The sequence below is a fragment of the Podarcis muralis genome, chromosome 1, assembly GCF_964188315.1.
Source record: "Podarcis muralis chromosome 1, rPodMur119.hap1.1, whole genome shotgun sequence".
NCBI classification, from domain to species: Eukaryota; Metazoa; Chordata; class Lepidosauria; order Squamata; family Lacertidae; genus Podarcis; species Podarcis muralis.
In genome coordinates this window covers 21,328,519-21,345,933 of record NC_135655.1, presented here as the reverse complement: position 1 = coordinate 21,345,933, position 17,415 = coordinate 21,328,519, and positions in this window count along the sequence as shown.

Below are 17,415 nucleotides of genomic sequence, written 5' to 3'. Positions count from 1 at the left end.
TGCACCCTACATTATACAGAAACAATTACACACAGAAATTTTGTCCCCCCTTTGTGGGGGTAACACACTATCAGACACATTTCAGCATTCCTACATAATAACACATAATACACAACAAACTAATTAAATATCAGTTGCATATCTTGAGACAATCTTCTCAATCCTGGAGCACAGTCTTAAGGTTCAAAAGTGAGAAAATGTACTTGCAATTCAACTCCTCCCCCCTTTGTCAGCCCCACTCCCCCGTCAGTCTATATCCTTTGAAAGAGATAGCTGTGGGCACTTTGAAAACTTTGGTGCTGTTGTTGTTGCAGGTAATAGTCTTGTGGTGGCGAAGCTTTTTCATCATAGGTCTGTAGTAACACATCTGTAGAAGTGACATCCTGTAAGGGGGCAGGGTTTTTAGGGACTTAAAAGACAGAGTTAGAAAAGGAAGGGGCAAAAGCCCCCCCCCCCAATCTGCTTGAGTTATCTTAGCACGTTAAGCATTTTACTCATTTTAATATTATTATCACATTTCCATATAATTACTGTTATTATCTGCTAAGTTTGTTTGCTTTCCTTCACTTAGGTTTATTCTTATTCTTATTCTTATTATTACTATTATTATTATTATTAAATAAAAATTACTCCACATGTATAGAAAGAGAACTGTAAAAAATACAAGAAAGTTTAAAAAATAAAAAGAAACCAAAAATAAGATTACCAGTCAGATGAAAACAGACTTGACACAAAGACATCAGATTCAGAAAAGAATTATTATTAAATAATACAAAGATATTATCAAAACCACACAGATTACTACTGGACTAAAAAAATGGAAAAACAATGGGAAAAGGCTTAAAATTCAGCATGTGCTATCTGATAAGTAGAACTTGATGAAAATGACTTTCAACATGTGATGGACATGTCCCCAAAGTAAACACACACACACACACACACACACACACACACACACACTGACCTATGAGGAACCAAAAATAAATAAATGCTAAGACACACAATTTTTAAGAAACCTGAAGTAACCTGAAGTAACCTGTTTTGGCATTCTAACATCCCAAATGAAAATAAAAGAGTGTTTTCTTGATGTGACAACATCAGCTAGAATGTTAATAGCAAAATACTGGGAAATGAGTTAATACCAAGAAAAAATGAATGGCAATTTACAGTTGTGCAAGTACCTTGAACTAGCCAAAATGACAGAATTAATAAGAAATCCTCAGGCAAAAAGGTAAACAAATACCATTTCACAAACAATGTTTGGTTGTGCTTCGTTTAATTTCATAGATATAATGGAAGAACTGATTTAATAAACAAAAACAGATTATTTGTAACCTAAAAAAGTGTCAAAGCCACAAAGAGATAGAGGGAAGTCACTAATATAGCAGGGATTTAGACTTGTTTTGCAGAACAGAAAGAAAGTGACTGTTTGGCTGTAAGGGAAGAAAGATGAAATACAAATGCAATTACTTTTTATAGAGTATTTAAATCACTGTTTGCATTCCCTCATTATCATTTGTGCTGTTATAAAATTTAAATCCCATTGGGGAGGCGAACTACTCAAGAGAGGAACTCACAGTGGGAGTGCTTTGATATTTACCTGTGAAAAGAATTTGGCATGTTAAGATTTGAAACTTGGCAACCTCTTGACTTTTGATGGACCAGTACTTAACCCTTTTGTCTTAAGTAGCCCCTGGAGCAAAGGACACATTAAGGGTGATTTCCCTCAATGGTTCCAAGTTTTACATAAGGAAATTTGGATAGGTTTCTCCCTGCAGCACATGCTCTCCAAACCTCCTCTCCCCCCTCCTTCCCCCCCTCTCTCTTTTCTTTTAAGCTGATCTAGCCTCTGTGCATATGCAGAGTTCATGTCTCAGCAAACCTTTTATACTATTGAAAATGTTGCATCTTTTGGCTAAATTACCATTTGAATAAAGGAAATGAAAGGTAAGGAGTAGATTTAAAAAACAGGGTTAGATTTTAAACAAAACAAACTCAGCAATTCAAGTATTCACCAAAGCTAGCAGTTTTTTAAGGGATCATGTTTCCTGCAGCCCAAGCAAATTGAGAGCAGGTGTTATTAAAAAATGTGGGCTATCATTTTGTGTAATTTCCCTCTGGTCATTCATGGAACAATCAGCCACACCCTTATATATGGGGGAAAATGGCCAGAGGCAGAATTCATAGGATCTTTAACATTCTCAGTCATTTCAGCCTTACCATTTGCAGACAAAAATTTTCTGCCCTTTATTTACAGGATGGATGGTCAAGGCTCATTCTACTTGACTATATGAATTTTATGTGCTTAAACTTTGAATAGACTTGGAAGTCTGATCTTTAAATAATAGACAAAATGATAAAAACTGTTATCACTCAAATGCTTGATATTGCCAGCTCTGCTTCAAAAACATCACAGCTTTCACCTCTCACCTTTTAAAACCAAAGAGCAAAGCTAGGCTGAATTTCAACTCATCACCACACCAGAATTTAAGAATTACCCTCCAATGCTTGCAGACACATGGCCTCCCACACAGCCACAAATTGGGAGAGTTGAAAGGGACCCTGGGGTCATCTAGTCCAACCCTCCAAAATATAGGGTTCGCAGCAAGATTTCACAGCAAGTACAGATGCACAACTGGGAAAGGAAACATCTATGCTCCTATCATGCAAGCACACACATGTACTAAGGAATAGGAAAATAAAAGTACCCAACTTTACACAGAACCTTTTTTGCAGATCTTGAGATAGTTTGAGTGAGTTTGCTTCCTTAGACTAAAGAGTGCAAGTTCCTAGAGAAATGATTTTTAAAGGAAGATACAAGTGAACAGTTTTCCTAAGATAAGATAGGGAAAGAATCTTTATAAAGCATCACGTTAATTCAATTGACATAACCACTCACAAATCCATAAATTTGATTTATAAGGAATACAAAAGTGGACAATTTTTCCTGAACTTGCATAGGAATAGTAAGCCTAATTTAGATTATTATTATTTTTTAACTACACATAGGAAAGTGAGATGCAGGGTACCTTAGGAAAGATTGCTCCCCCCCCCTTTGCAGTTTCCTTTAAAGGAAGCTTACTCGGGAGTAAATTTACCTGGCACAGAAGTAAGAAGAAGAAAAAACCGAAAGAGACAGAATGAGGGGGGGGGCATTTTCTAAGAAAAGAGGCCAGGAAGTGTTATAGAGACTGATATCAGGACTGGACTCAGATAGACAATTTTGCTGGCCATGGAAGTCTCTACATTTAATAACAATTTTCTTAGAAAGAACACCATACTTTCATAGGCATATGCTTAATGAAATACATACACTGCATTTTAGCTTGAGAGAGCATTGTGCTCAACTAGGGTTTTGCAGCAGAAACATTAGGTTAACTTCGCAGCACATTCCAAAATAGACTGGAACATGGATGTAGACTCACAAACTCAAAAATTGCAGCAAAACATTTACCACTTGGGAGGAAAACTCTCTTTTAGAGCCTCTCTCAAATAACATACATTTCATTCTCAATTTTGTCTTGTTTAAGATTGATAAGGCTCAACATGGCTTCCTCAGATTTAGAATTTGGAAGCAAGATTGCATTTTTATTTTTGATGGCACATTTAAGATAAGCAGCTGCTGGATCTTACCTGAGGCCAATTTAAACACAAGAAAAACGTTTCTTAAACACAAATTGAAGGGGACTGTCAGAGTCCAGGCGGGAAGTAAGCACCAACTAGGCTTCTTTCCCATCAGGAGTCCACGGGTTCATTTCATTTGATTGAGGTGCACCCATTTTAAGAATTTTAATAGCGCTAGCTTTTACTTTTATACTGCAGTCGGGGTTTTATCCCCACTTTTCAGGAAACACAATAAATAACCCACAGTAGACTCAATTTGGACAACTCCGAGAATTAGTACTGTGACACACCACCGTTCGTCTGGCCTGACTTACTAGGCTGGTACAGCTGTTGGCCTTTCCTGGCTACTAAGCTAACAGTGCGGTCAGCGATCTCAACCCCCCCCTATGGTCATTTCTCAGGCAGGGAGCCCACAGCAACCTCCTGCCTCTTACAATCTAACCTGAGAGTTCCCTACTGGACGCTTGCGTAGCGCAGTGCCAGATTGGGACTCAGAAATGACAAAGAAGGAAAGGAATCAGGTGCCCTTGCTTTCTCTGCTCACAGGTCATCTCTAACAAAGATTGCCATGGCAGAGATGTGGCTGCACCTGGGAGTTATAGTTTTAGTACAGAAGAACAAGCACGACCTTTTCTGGGCAAAACTCCGAAGGAATAGGTCGGCATATAGACTGTAGAAGGGAAATGAAAGAAGTTTCCCTGGGCATACTCCGAAGGGTTACAGAAAGGAGGAGAAGGCAATTTTTTAAAGGGTTAGATGAGGGGAAAAGTAGCAAGTTTAGATTTGAAGGGAAAAGGAAGAGTTAAAGAATTTTGGTTGCTGTGGTTTAGAGAACCCAACCCACTACCCGTGTTTCCTACTTAATACTCACTTCCGCATGCGCTGTTCCTGGTGATCCTGCAATCTCTTGACTGGTTGTTTAAGGCCGGCCTGATCAAGCGTTGCTTCCTCTGGTTAGCCCCGCTGAACCTCCAGTTATTTCCAGACCCTGGGATCGATGGAGGACTGGCCATTCCTCCTGGCAAACTGCCTGGTGCGCGCTGGATAACCAGTCCTTCCTCGCCTCCAGAATCCGGGTAACCAAAAGTCCCCTCGTGTGTGGTCGCCATCTGTTGTAAATAAAAATATGCCCTTTTCCCTTAAGGGGTATCCAAGAGCCCATATAGAGTCCTTACATAGGTTCCCTATTGGTAGGAGAGAATAACAGAGGCCAACCAGAGAATATTGAGAAGCAAAGCAGCTAGTAAGCTTGATCTTTATTGATCTGTTGCAACAGGGTGTTCCCCTCACTCGCAGGAAAGGAGGAGGACCCACAAAATGCTGTGCAAGGGCTTATAAAGACTTGAAATTCCCATCCTGTAGATCAAAACCACCCCCAGAAACATTATACATACATCACAGAAGGGGTGTAACCTAAGACCACCCCTCAGATACATCCCATCTACATCACAGAAATTTAAATGTTGTTTTTCTCTTGTCCTTGTTTATCTCCTGTCTGGCAAGCTACTTGATTGGATTTCCTTGGTAGCCTGGCCAGTCTTTTGTGGTGATAAGGCTCACACCCTTATTCAAACACAGACATACCCCCCAGACAGGACTTGTGAAGGAAAAGACAATGGGGAGGTTTTTCCAGTTTGACCTTGCAGAGAAAACATTTGCTCAGTTTAGGAATCAAAATGGTTCCACATTGGCCTTCCTGTGTTGATCTATGTAGGTGCGGTTATGAACATTACCATATATCTAAGACCATAAAATTCCTATCACACTGCAAGACAGAGCTGTTCCACCAGGCCTTTGGTAATCCTCACAGAACTCTAGCCCAATGGTTGCCATTAATTAGATTTTGAATTGATTTTAGAATGAATTGATTTTAGAATGCTGTACTACTTTTACTGTTGTTAGCTGCTCTGAGCCTGGCTTCAGCTGGGGAGGGCGGGATATAAATAAATAAATTTATTATTATTATTATTATTATTATTATTATTATTATTAATGCCATTCCAAGTTCCTTACAAAATTTCCCACTTCCCCCAGCATAGGAAAATAACACGTTTGGTAAATTAGTTTCCATACAAACTCTTCAAAAGTCTGATTTGTGTGCTTTCCCATACACCTGCACAGGTAGTAAAACTTAGCTTAGTTACAAAGGGGCAAAATTTCCTAAATTATTGGTATAGGAATTCAAGAGTGGCTTATGAGAGCCGTGTGGAGCAACCAGCTCAAACCTCTTCACATGCTGAGATACACAGGTAGACTGGGGGGAATAATAGGCTTGATTGTCCATTTCCTGTCAAGATAAGGGAAGTGGACATAGCTAAGCCTGGCAAGACAGCTTAATGCCTTCATGAATTAAGTAGACTTAAGCATATTGTGGTTATATGAAGCTGGTTATTCCGCATTTATCACCCTTCAAGGACACATTCTAGAGAAGCAAATGTACTTGATGGTATAGCACCAGTGAGAAGTCTGTCCTAGGGAGAGCCTGATAGGTAAAAAGGTAAAAGTAGACCTGAAGGGTGCCATTTGGCCTGAAGTCCCCCACCCCTGGACTATGTCTAAGCCTTGCTTCTTAGCACAAGGACGTGGGTGGCACTGTGGTCTAAACCAATGAGCCTCTTGGGCTTGCCAATCAGAAGGTCGGTGGTTCGAATCTGTCCCAGCTCCGTCCCAGCTCCTGCCAACTTAGCAGTTCAAAAGCACACCAGTGCAAGTAGATAAATAGGTCCCGCTGCGGCGGAAAGGTAAACAGTGTTTCCGTGTGCTCTGGTTTCCGTCACAGTGTTCCGTTGCACCAGAAGCGGCTTAGTCATGCTGGCCACATGACCCGGAAAGCTGTCTGTGGACAAACGCCAGCTCCCTTGGCCTGAAAGCAAGATGAGCGCCGCAACCCCATAGTCATCTTTGACTGGACTTAACCATCCAGGGGTCCTTTACTGTGGCGTTCGTACGGAGCCCCTGGTCGTCTCACGGACTATTGACCTGTACACCACTAATCCGCTGCCACCAACCAGGTCCTCCCCAGCAAATCACTTAGTCTCAGTCAGGTTCTTAAGTTAACAATGAAGATTGTAGGTTACTGCAAACACAAATAAACTTTAAATGCATTCGAAACGCTGTTACCCTTTACCCTCTTAGTCTTATTTTATTCTGTCTCTAACTCTTCTACCTCCCCTCACACAAGAACCAACTGCACTGTCTCTCTATTTCCATCTGCCTGCCAACTGCTTTCCCAACTGCCTTTTCCCAACTAACCAGCCAACTAACTCCCTAAATAATAATAATAATTTATTATTTATACCCCGCCCCTCTGGCTGAGTTTCCCCAGCCACTCTGGGAGGCTCCCGATCAAGTGTTAAAAACAATACAGTGTTACATATTAAAAACTTCCCTGAACAGGGCTGCCTTAAGATGTCTTCTGAATGTCAGGTAGTTGTTTATCTCTTTGACATCTGATGGGAGGGCGTTCCACAGGGCGGGCGCCACTACCAAGAAGGCCCTCTGCCTGGTTCCCTGTAACCTCACTTCTCGCAATGAGGGAGCCGCCAGAAGGCCCTCGGCGCTGGATCTCAGTGTCTGGGCTGAACGATGGGGGTGGAGATGCTCCTTCAGGTATACAGGACCAAGGCAGTTTAGGGCTTTAAAGGTCAGCACCAACACTTTGAATCGTGCTCAGAAACGTACTGGGAGCCAATGCAGATCTCTCAGAACCGGTGTTATGTGGTCCCGGCGGCCACTCCCAGTCACCAGTCTAGCTGCCGCATTCTGGATTAATTGCAGTTTCCGGGTCACCTTCAAAGGTAGCCCCATGTAGAGCACGTTGCAGTAGTCCAAGCGAGAGATAACTAGAGCATGCACCACTCTGGCGAGACAGTCCGCGGGCAGGTAGGGTCTTAGCCTGCGTACCAGGTGGAGCTGGTAGACAGCTGCCCTGGACACAGAGTTAACCTGCACCTCCATGGACAGCTGTGAGTCCAAAATAACTTCCACGCTGCGCACCTGGTCCTTCAGCGTCACAGTTACCCCATTCAGGACCAGAGAATCCCCCACACCCACCCGCTCCCTGTCCCCCAAAAACAGTACTTCTGTCTTGTCAGGATTCAACCTCAGTCTGTTAGCCGCCATCAATCCTCCAACCGCCTCCAGGCACTCACACAGGACCTTCACCGCCTTCACTGGTTCTGATTTAAAGGAGAGGTACAGCTGGGTGTCATCTGTATACTGATGAACACCCAGTCCAAACCCCCTGATGATCTCTCCCAGCGGCTTCATGTTGTTGTTGTTTAGTCGTTTAGTCGTGTCCGACTCTTCGTGACCCCATGGACCAGAGCACGCCAGGCAGATAGAGGCTTCATATAGATATTAAAAAGCATGGGGGAGAGGACGGAACCCTGAGGCACCCCACAAGTGAGAGCCCAGGGGTCTGAACACTCATCCCCCACCACCACTTTCTGGACATGGCCCAGGAGAAAGGAGCGGAACCACCGTATAACAGTGCCCCCAGCTCCCAGCCCCTCTAGACGGTCCAGAAGGATGTTATGGTCGATGGTGTCCAAGGCAGTTTCAGTCCCATGGTGAGGCCTGAATCCTGATTGGAAGGGATCCAAATGGTCCGCATCCTCCAGGCATGCTTGGAGTTGTTCGGCAACCACCCGCCCAATCACCTTGCCCAAGAATGGTAGATTTGAGACTGGGCGATAGTTGGCCAAATTGGCCGGGTCTAAAGATGTTTTTTTAAGAAGCGGTTTAATGACCGCCTCTTTCAGCGGGTCTGGGAAGGCTCCCTCACAGAGGGAAGCGTTCACCACCCCGCAGAGCCCATCACCCAGCCCTTCCCAGCTCGCTTTTATCAGCCAGGATGGGCAGGGATCAAGGAGACAGGTGGTTGGTTTCACTTGTCCAAGCAGCCTGTCCACATCCTCGGAGGTAACAGATTGGAATTGATCCCATGTAACAGGACCAGACAGAACTCTAGCACTCTCCTGCCCTGGCCCTGCTCCCACGGTGGAGTCTACCGCCTTCTGAATCTGAGCGACTTTATCTGCAAAAAACTTTGCAAAGGCATTGCAGGAGATCTTGGGGTCCCTACCAGGCCCCGGTGGTTCCGATAGATTGCGAACCACCTCAAAAAGTCTCCTGCTGCTGTTTTCTGCAGATGCAATGGAGGCGGCGAAGAAGGCCCTCTTTGTCGTCGCCATTGCCACTTGGTAGACTCGACATTGAGCTCTAGCCCGTGTCCGGTCTGATTCAAAATGTATTTTCCGCCACCGGCGCTCTAGCCGTTTCAACTATTGTTTCATCGCCCTCAGCTCCGGGGAAAACCACGGGGCTGTCCGGGCTCCATGCAATCGGAGAGGGCGCTTCGGAGCCAGACAGTCAATAGCCCTGATTAACTCCGCATTCCAGCGTGCCACCAGGGAATCAGCTGAAAGGCCATCAACTTGGGATAAAACATCCCCTACCACTCTCTGGAAGCCAATTGGATCCATTAAGTGGCGGGGGCGGACCATCCGAATTGGTCCCACCTCCCTGCAGAGGGGAAGGGTCGCGGAGAAGTCCAGTTGCACCAGGATGTGATCTGACCATGGCACTTCTTTTGTTTCACTTTTAGTTAGTGTCAGATCACCAACATCCGTAGAGGTAAACACCAAGTCTAAGGCATGTCTGTGGCTATGAGTTGGGCCAAACTTATTCAGGGACAGCCCCATGGAGTCCATGCTTTCCACGAAGTCCCGAGCGGCCCCTTGTAAGGTCGTGTCAGCATGGATGTTAAAATCCCCCAGGACAACCAAGCTAGGTGTCTCCAGGAGCATATCCAACACGACCTGAAGCAGCTCGGGCAGCGAACCCTTGGTGCAGCGGGGAGGTCAGTACACCAGTAGGAATCCTGTACTGCCCCTATTGCCCAACTTCCAGAACATGCACTCAGAAAACTGGGTCTTCCCAGTAGGACGTCTGGTGCAGACTAATGACTTCCTAAAAATCACTGCAAACATCCCTCCCTGCCCACATGACCTGGGTTGCTGTGCGTAAGAGAAACCTGGTGGGCAAGCAGCAGCAAGGACAGGCCCATCTGCCTCATCCAACCAGGTCTCTGTCACACATGCCAGGTCAAATCCTCCATCCACAATCAGGTCGTGGATGGCAGTGGTTTTATTCATCATTGACCTGGCATTGCACAGCAACACTTTCAGGTCATGTGGGTTTCCCTTGCTGATTCCTGTATCCTTCCGATCAGGACCAGACCTGGAGGCAGGGATAGTCCTCAAACAACGACTAAACCTGCCTCCTCGGTAATGACATGGTTTGGTCTTAGCATAACTCCTCCTCCTACCAGTGATCACTGAGATCGGGTGTCCCAATACATCCCCCCCCCCGGTGGAACCTGCCCCAGCCATTCTATTGGCTGAGGCCCACTCCCAGGCAGCCCTGACCCTTCCCCTTAAAAAGCAAAATACAAACTAAATAACAACTTAACAGAATAATAAAAATAAAAACAAAGCAAGAAACAATAGTGCTCAGATTAAACTGCTCCCCACCCTGACTAAATGCTTATCCCACCCCAAGCAAAAATAAAATAATAAAATAATATAATATTATAAAAAGCAACAGCCACCATTTAAGGTGCTGCAAATTAAAAGCGCTTAAAACATTTAAAACCATTTTGTCCCTTGCTGCAAGTAGCTGCTCAGGCCTCTAAACTGTAACCTTGGGCTAAGCCCTTTTATAAACAGGTAGGCTCATCGCCGAAGAATTGATGCTTTTGAATTATGGTGCTGGAGGAGACTCTTGAGAGTCCCATGGACTGCAAGAAGATCAAACACATCCATTCTTAAGGAAATCAGCCCTGAGTGCTCACTGGAAGGACAGATCGTGAAGCTGAGGCTCGAGTACTTTGGCCACCTCATGAGAAGAGAAGACTCCCTGGAGAAGACACTGATGCTGGGAAAGATGGAGGGCACAAGGAGAAGGGGGCGACAGAGGACGAGATGGTTGGATAGTGTTTTCGAGGTTACCAGCATGAGTTTGACCAAACTGCGGGAGGTAGTGGAGGACAGAGGTGCCTGGCGTGCTCTGGTCCATGGGGTCACGAAGAGTCGGACACGACTAAACAACAACAACAACAGGCTCCGCCTCTGGCTTTTCTATTGGTCTACCTATTAACTCTTTCTCTCCCCCTGTACAGACATTTTCAAAAGAACGGGCAGACGCCACATTGACTTTTTACCTAAGCATCGCTTCTTAGCATGCTTATTCTGGTCACAGAAGGAGGAATGCAATTAAAAAAGCAAGAGTATCAGGAGAAGAGAAAGGAGGAAACAAGGCACAGGGAGAGCTCATGGAGTTGCCTAATGCCTGCTGGCAATGTCTTCTCTAGGAAGGTGTTGGAAGCTATCAGCTCTTGAGGATGATCCCACCTTCCTGCAATCAGGGCCAGGGGGCCAGGCAGGCAGCCTAATATGGCCAAGAGGCTCAGTGGGCACCCTAGATGGCTTTTCACTTGCCTCAAGCCTGTTTCATAAGAAAGCGAACAACCTGAGCAAGAAGCCCAGGCTGTTGTTACCCATCCCCACTGCCTGTCAGTGCATTAACAGCCCCCACTACTCCCTAGTGCCTTAAAAGCGGAAGTGCATGTAAAAGGAAGCTTCTGCTGATTCCTATGTGTGAGGCATATTTCAATCAGCTGTGAAGAGATGGGTACAACTTGTGAAGAATGAACCCAAATCTGCCACCTGAGCAGCCTGGCTCATCTTGGCTTACAGCTCACCCTGCAAAATGGTGTTATACAAGACTTGTTGTTGTTGTTGTTGTTTAGTCGTTTAGTCGTGTCCGACTCTTCGTGACCCCATGGACCAGAGCACGCCAGGCACTCCTGTCTTCCACTGCCTCCCGCAGTTTGGTCAGGCTCATGTTTGTAGCTTCGAGAACACTATCCAACCATCTCATCCTCTGTCGTCCCCTTCTCCTAGTGCCCTCCATCTTTCCCAACATCAGGGTCTTTTCCAGGGAGTCTTCTCTTCTCATGAGGTGGCCAAAGTATTGGATCCTCAACTTCACGATCTGTCCTTCCAGTGAGCACTCAGGTCTGATTTCCTTAAGAATGGATGCGTTTGATCTTCTTGCAGTCCATGGGACTCTCAAGAGTCTCCTCCAGCACCATAATTCAAAAGCATCAATTCTTTGGCGATCAGCCTTCTTGATGGTCCAGCTCTCACTTCCATACATCACTACTGGGAAAACCATGGCTTTAACTATACGGACCTTTGTTGGTAAGGTGATGTCTCTACTTTTTAAGATGTTGTCTAGATTTGCCATCGCCTTTCTCCCAAGGAGCAGGCGTCTTTTAATTTCGTGACTGCTGTCACCATCTGCAGTGATCATGGAGCCCAAGAAAATAAAATCTCTCACTGCCTCCATTTCTTCCCCTTCTATTTGCCAGGAGGTGATGGGACCAGTGGCCATGATCTTCGTTTTTTTGATGTTGAGCTTCAGACCATATTTTGCGCTCTCCTCTTTCACCCTCATTAAAAGGTTCTTTAATTCCTCCTCACTTTCTGCCATCAAGGTTGTGTCATCTGCATATCTGAGGTTGTTGATATTTCTTCCGGCGATCTTCCGGCTTGGGATTCATCCAGCCCAGCCTTTCGCATGATGAATTCTGCATATAAGTTAAATAAGCAGGGGGACAATTGAGAAATGTCATGTTGTCCTTCACTAAACAGAGCAGGCTAACCTAACAAATATTGACCATGGCATGCATTGCTGGACACCTGTAGTCCCAAGTCCACAGAGTACTCTCCCCTAGAGTGAGGGTTCCAATGGGTTCTCCTGGATCCTGTACGCAGTATGGGGATTGGGGCTCCTGCATCCCTCTCTCCTAGAAGTATCTTTGCTTCTGTATCTATTGTTGCAAAATAGATACCAAGCAGTAGCAAGATTCCAGGGGGGTTCCAGGCACCCACCCAGGATCTGTGCTCCTTTGGAGAACTGAAGACATGGCAGAGGCTGTTGCAGCTTTAAGAAATATGGTTTGTTCCCTATTTACACCACTGTAGTCTTGTATAGAGAGGAGACTACAGTGGTGTAAATAGGGAACAAACCATATTTCTTAAAGCTGCAACAGCCTCTGCCATGTCTTCAGTTCTCCAAAGGAGCACAGATCCTGGGTGGGTGCCTGGAACCCCCCTGGAATCTTGCTACTGCTTGGTATCTATTTTGCAACAATAGATACAGAAGCAAAGATACTTCCAGGAGAGAGGGATGCAGGAGCCCCACTCCCCATATTGTGTAAAGGATCCAGGAGAACCCATTGGAACCCTCACTCTAGGGGAGAGTACTCTGTGGACTTGGGACTACAGGTGTCCAGCAATGCATGCCATGGTCAATATTTGTTAGGTTAGCCTGCTCTGTTTAGTGAAGGACAACATGACATTTTTCAACAGTGCCCCAACACATAAATAGTAGCTCACTGCAAGGAGCTTTCCCTTCTTCTTGCAAGAGACACCTCTGAATGTAAGTATCAAACTCACCTTTCCCCATGCTGCTATGACAGAGGTTGGCTTGGAGGGTACCACGAGGGTGGTCTGTGTGCAAGTGGAGGTGTCTGAAAAGGAGGGTAGCAGAGCAGGTATGAAAAAGGTGATGGTGAAAAGGGGAGTGGGTTCAAAGGAGGCTGCGGAATAGAAGCAGCTTTAGAAATGGGGAGTTGAAAAGGGTGGTTAGAATTAGCATTGGGTGCAAAGATCGAAGGAGCTAAATGGGGGTCTGTGTGCAAGGGAGAGTTGCAAAAAAGGAGGGAGTTGAAGGCATGGGAATGGGAGTGATGCTAAAATTGGGGGGGGAGTTACAAAGGGGCTGAAAAATAGGAGATACGGCTTTAGAATTGGGAGGAAGGGGGAAAGACGGCTCAATAGTTGCAATGTATGGGAGGAGGAAGATCTAGGAGGTTGCCATGGGGGTGGTCTATGTGCAAGTGGAAATGACAGTAAAGGAAAAGTGAGGAGGAGGCATGGAAATAGGGGCAAAGGTGGAAACGGAAGTGCAAATGGGAAATAGAAGAGAAAAGCAGCTTCAGAAATGGAGTTAGGAAATTATGACATTGAATCATAGAATTGGAAGGGACCAACGGGTCATCTAACCCAACCCCTTGCAATGCAGGAATCACAGCTGAATAAGCCCTGACAGATGGCCACCCAACCTCTGTTTAAAAACCCCCAGTGAAGGAGATTTCTCCCACTTTTTCTTTTTTTTTTTGGAAAAGTTTTTATTATTAAAATAATTCAGCATTAATACACACATATTACGAATTATTCTAATAGGAGTTCTGATATTTCAATATGGTTTTGCAAGTATCCTTTAAACACCTTCCAGTCCCTGTCTATCTTCTCTTTTGAGATCCTTCCAATTTCTCCCATTGTTTTGGATATATTGTAATACTCCAATAATTTGGCAAGCCACTCTGTTTTTGTCGGTATAAAACCACTTTTCCAATTTTTCGCAATCAATAGCCTTGCAGCTACTGTTGTGTATAAATATAATGTCTTGTCTTCTTCCCTTAGACTTCCTGGTACTATTCCCAATAGAAAACCTTCTGGTGTTTTCCTAAATGAATATCTGAACATTTTTTTCATTTCGTTATATATTGTTTCCCAAAATTGTTTGATGCTTAAACAATTCCACTGTATATGCATCATAGTACCTTTTCCAGTGTTGCATCGCCAGCAGACATCGCTACAATTTTTATTCATTTTTGCTATTCTTTCAGGTGTTAAATACCATCTATGTTGTATTTTGAGGTAATTTTCTTTCAATATATAACACATAGTGAATTTCATATCTTCTTTCCACAATTTTCCCCATTGTTCAAACATAATATTTTCCCCAATATCTTGCGCCCATTTAATCATTGATGCCTTAACCAGTTCATCCTTTGTTTCCCACTCTAAGATCAGATTATACAATTTAGATTTTTTTAAATTTTTCTTGTATTAAGTATTTATCGAATTTTGATATTTCTTTTTCAAATCCTGACTTCTCGTCTTTCGCTAATCTATACTTAATTTGAATATATTGGAACCAGTCACTAACATGAACTTTAATTTCTGTATAATCCTTTAATTTCAATTCTCCGTTTTCTTCCTTTAATACAATTTTATAAGTAGCCCAATTTTCTTTCATATTTAATTTTTTCACTGCAACAATTTCTGCCGGTGATGCCCACCAAGGAGTTTTCGGTTCTTTATATTTCTCCCATATGTTATATATACAGTGGTGCCTCGCAAGACGAAATTAATTCGTTCCGCAAGTCTCTTCGTCTTGCGAGTTTTTCGTCTTGCGATGCACGGTTTCCCATAGGAATGCATTGAAAATCAATTAATGCGTTCCTAGGGAAACCGCCTTCAGACCAGGTCCGGGGACATTCTGTCCCCCGACCTCTTCTGAAGGCTGGGGGGGGGGCGAAAGTCTTTGCTCCCCCCCGCCTGCATTCAAAAGCCCTCCGGGACAGCGGAGAAACGCAGCGCGTTTCTCCGCTCTCCCGGGAAGGCAGGCAGGGGGGAGCAAAGACTTTTGCCCCCCGCTGGCCTTCAGAAGAGGTCCAGGACCTCCTCTGAAGGCTGGCGGGGGGCGAAAGTCTTTGCTCCCCCCCTGCCTTCAAAAGCTGTCCGCCCAGGCTTCGCGGACCTCTCCGCAAGCAGCGGCAGCGCTGCCGCTGCTTGCGGAGAGTTGCCAACATGCCGAAGCCTGGGCACACCGAGATCAGCGCGCCCAGGCTTCGCGGCCCCGCCGCCCGGCATCGGGGCATGGTCCCGATGGCGGGCGGCGGGGGGAGGCATTCCCGCCCGCCCCCAGCATCGGGGCATGGTCCCGATGGCGGGCGGCGGGGGGAGGCGTTCCCGCCCCACCGCCCGGCATCGGGGCATGGTCCCGATGGCGGGCGGCGGGGGGAGGCGTTCCCGCCCGCCCCCGGCATCGGGGCATGGTCCCGATGGCGGGCGGCGGGGGGAGGCGTTCCCGCCCGCCCCCGGCATCGGGGCATGGTCCCGATGGCGGGCGGCGGGGGGAGGCGTTCCCGCCCCACCGCCCGGCATCGGGGCATGGTCCCGATGGCGGGCGGCGGGGGGAGGCGTTCCCGCCCGCCGCCGGGCATCGGGGCATGGTCCCGATGGCGGGCGGCGGGGGGAGGCTTTCCCGCCCGCCCCCGGCATCGGGGCATGGTCCCGATGGCGGGCGGCGGGGGGAGGCATTCCCGCCCGCCGCCCGGCATCGGGGCATGGTCCGGGGCTTTTAAATTGCCCCGGAACAGCGGAGATGTCCCCCGCTGTCCCAGGGCTTTTTAAAATGCTGGCGGGCGACAGCGGAGGCTTCGTTCCCGCCCGCCAGCATTTTAAGATCGCCCCGGACAGCGGAGAAGTCCCCCGCTGTCCCGGGGCTTTTTAAAATGCTGGCGGGCGACAGCGGAGGCGCTTCCCCGCTGTCCCGGAGATTTCCCTATGGGCTTTCGTCTTGCGAAGCAAGCCCATAGGGAACTTCATCTTGCGAAGCGCCTCCAAAATGGAAAACCCTTTCGTCTAGCGGGTTTTCCGTCTTGCGAGGCGTTCGTCTTGCGGGGTACCACTGTATTTACTTTCTGACTATATGCCCTAGGAAGCCTTTATGTACTTCGGCTTTCTCATCTATTAGATAGGCATGCCACCTAAATCTCGTCTCTACTCCCTCTAAATCCAATACATCCGAGTCATCTAATTTGATCCATTTGAGCTATTTGAGCCAGGTCAGACCCACCACATCATGATATAACTCCATGTCAGGGAGGCCAAATCCTCCTCTCTCCTTCTTGTCTATCATTATTTTGTGTTTTATTCTTGGTTTTTCCCCTGACCACACCAATTTGGCCAAATCTCTTTTCCAATTATTAAAACATTTATCTCCTCCTAGTATTGGGATAATTTGAAATAAAAACATTATCCTTGGTATATGTTCATCTTTATTACTGATATTTTCCCTAGTAAGGAAAGATTTAATTTCCCCCATACTTGCAAATCATTTTTTATTTCATGTTTTTCCATAGTTCTCATTACCTAAATCCATAGTATTTGTTGTTAAATTTATTCCAAGATACCTTATTTTCTTTTTAATTTCCAATCCTGTAATTTATTGTAATTTCACTTTATCTTTTTCTTCCATATATTTCACTAATATTTTGGTTTTCCCATAGTTTAATTTGAATCCTGCTAATCTGCCATATTTGTTTATACATTCCAATATTCTAGGTGTGCATTGTAGGGGATTTTTTGTTGTGATCATAACATCATTTGCAAAGGCTCTTAACTTACATCTTTTTTCACCAACTGCTATTCCTCTTATTTGGTTGTCCTGCCTTATTTTCTTTAATAGAACCTCTAATACTATTATAAACAAAGACTCTCCTCCCTGGAAGAGAGGGGAGTGGTTGTGGGCGGGAGCCCGAGCTCCGCCTCCTGGCCGGGGGCCTAGCCCCCGCCCCTCCTCACCTGGCTGGCGCCCACGCCCACCGGAGGCAGCCAACCAGGTGTCTCCGGGAGGCGTGTTTAGCAGCTTAATGCTGCGGGGCCAGCTCCGCCTCCTCCTCAGTCGTCGTCGACCCGCAGCGAGTCACCCACCCTCCACTCCCATTTAGCTCAGGGTCTAGGTTTTTGGCCTTGCTATGGACCTTAGGTTGGTCGCCCCGGTTGTCTGGGGGGCCTGGTAGGAATTTTTCCATTTGGCATTAGGCTTTTTGGTTTTTTCGCCTACCTCGTAGCAATCGTCACAACT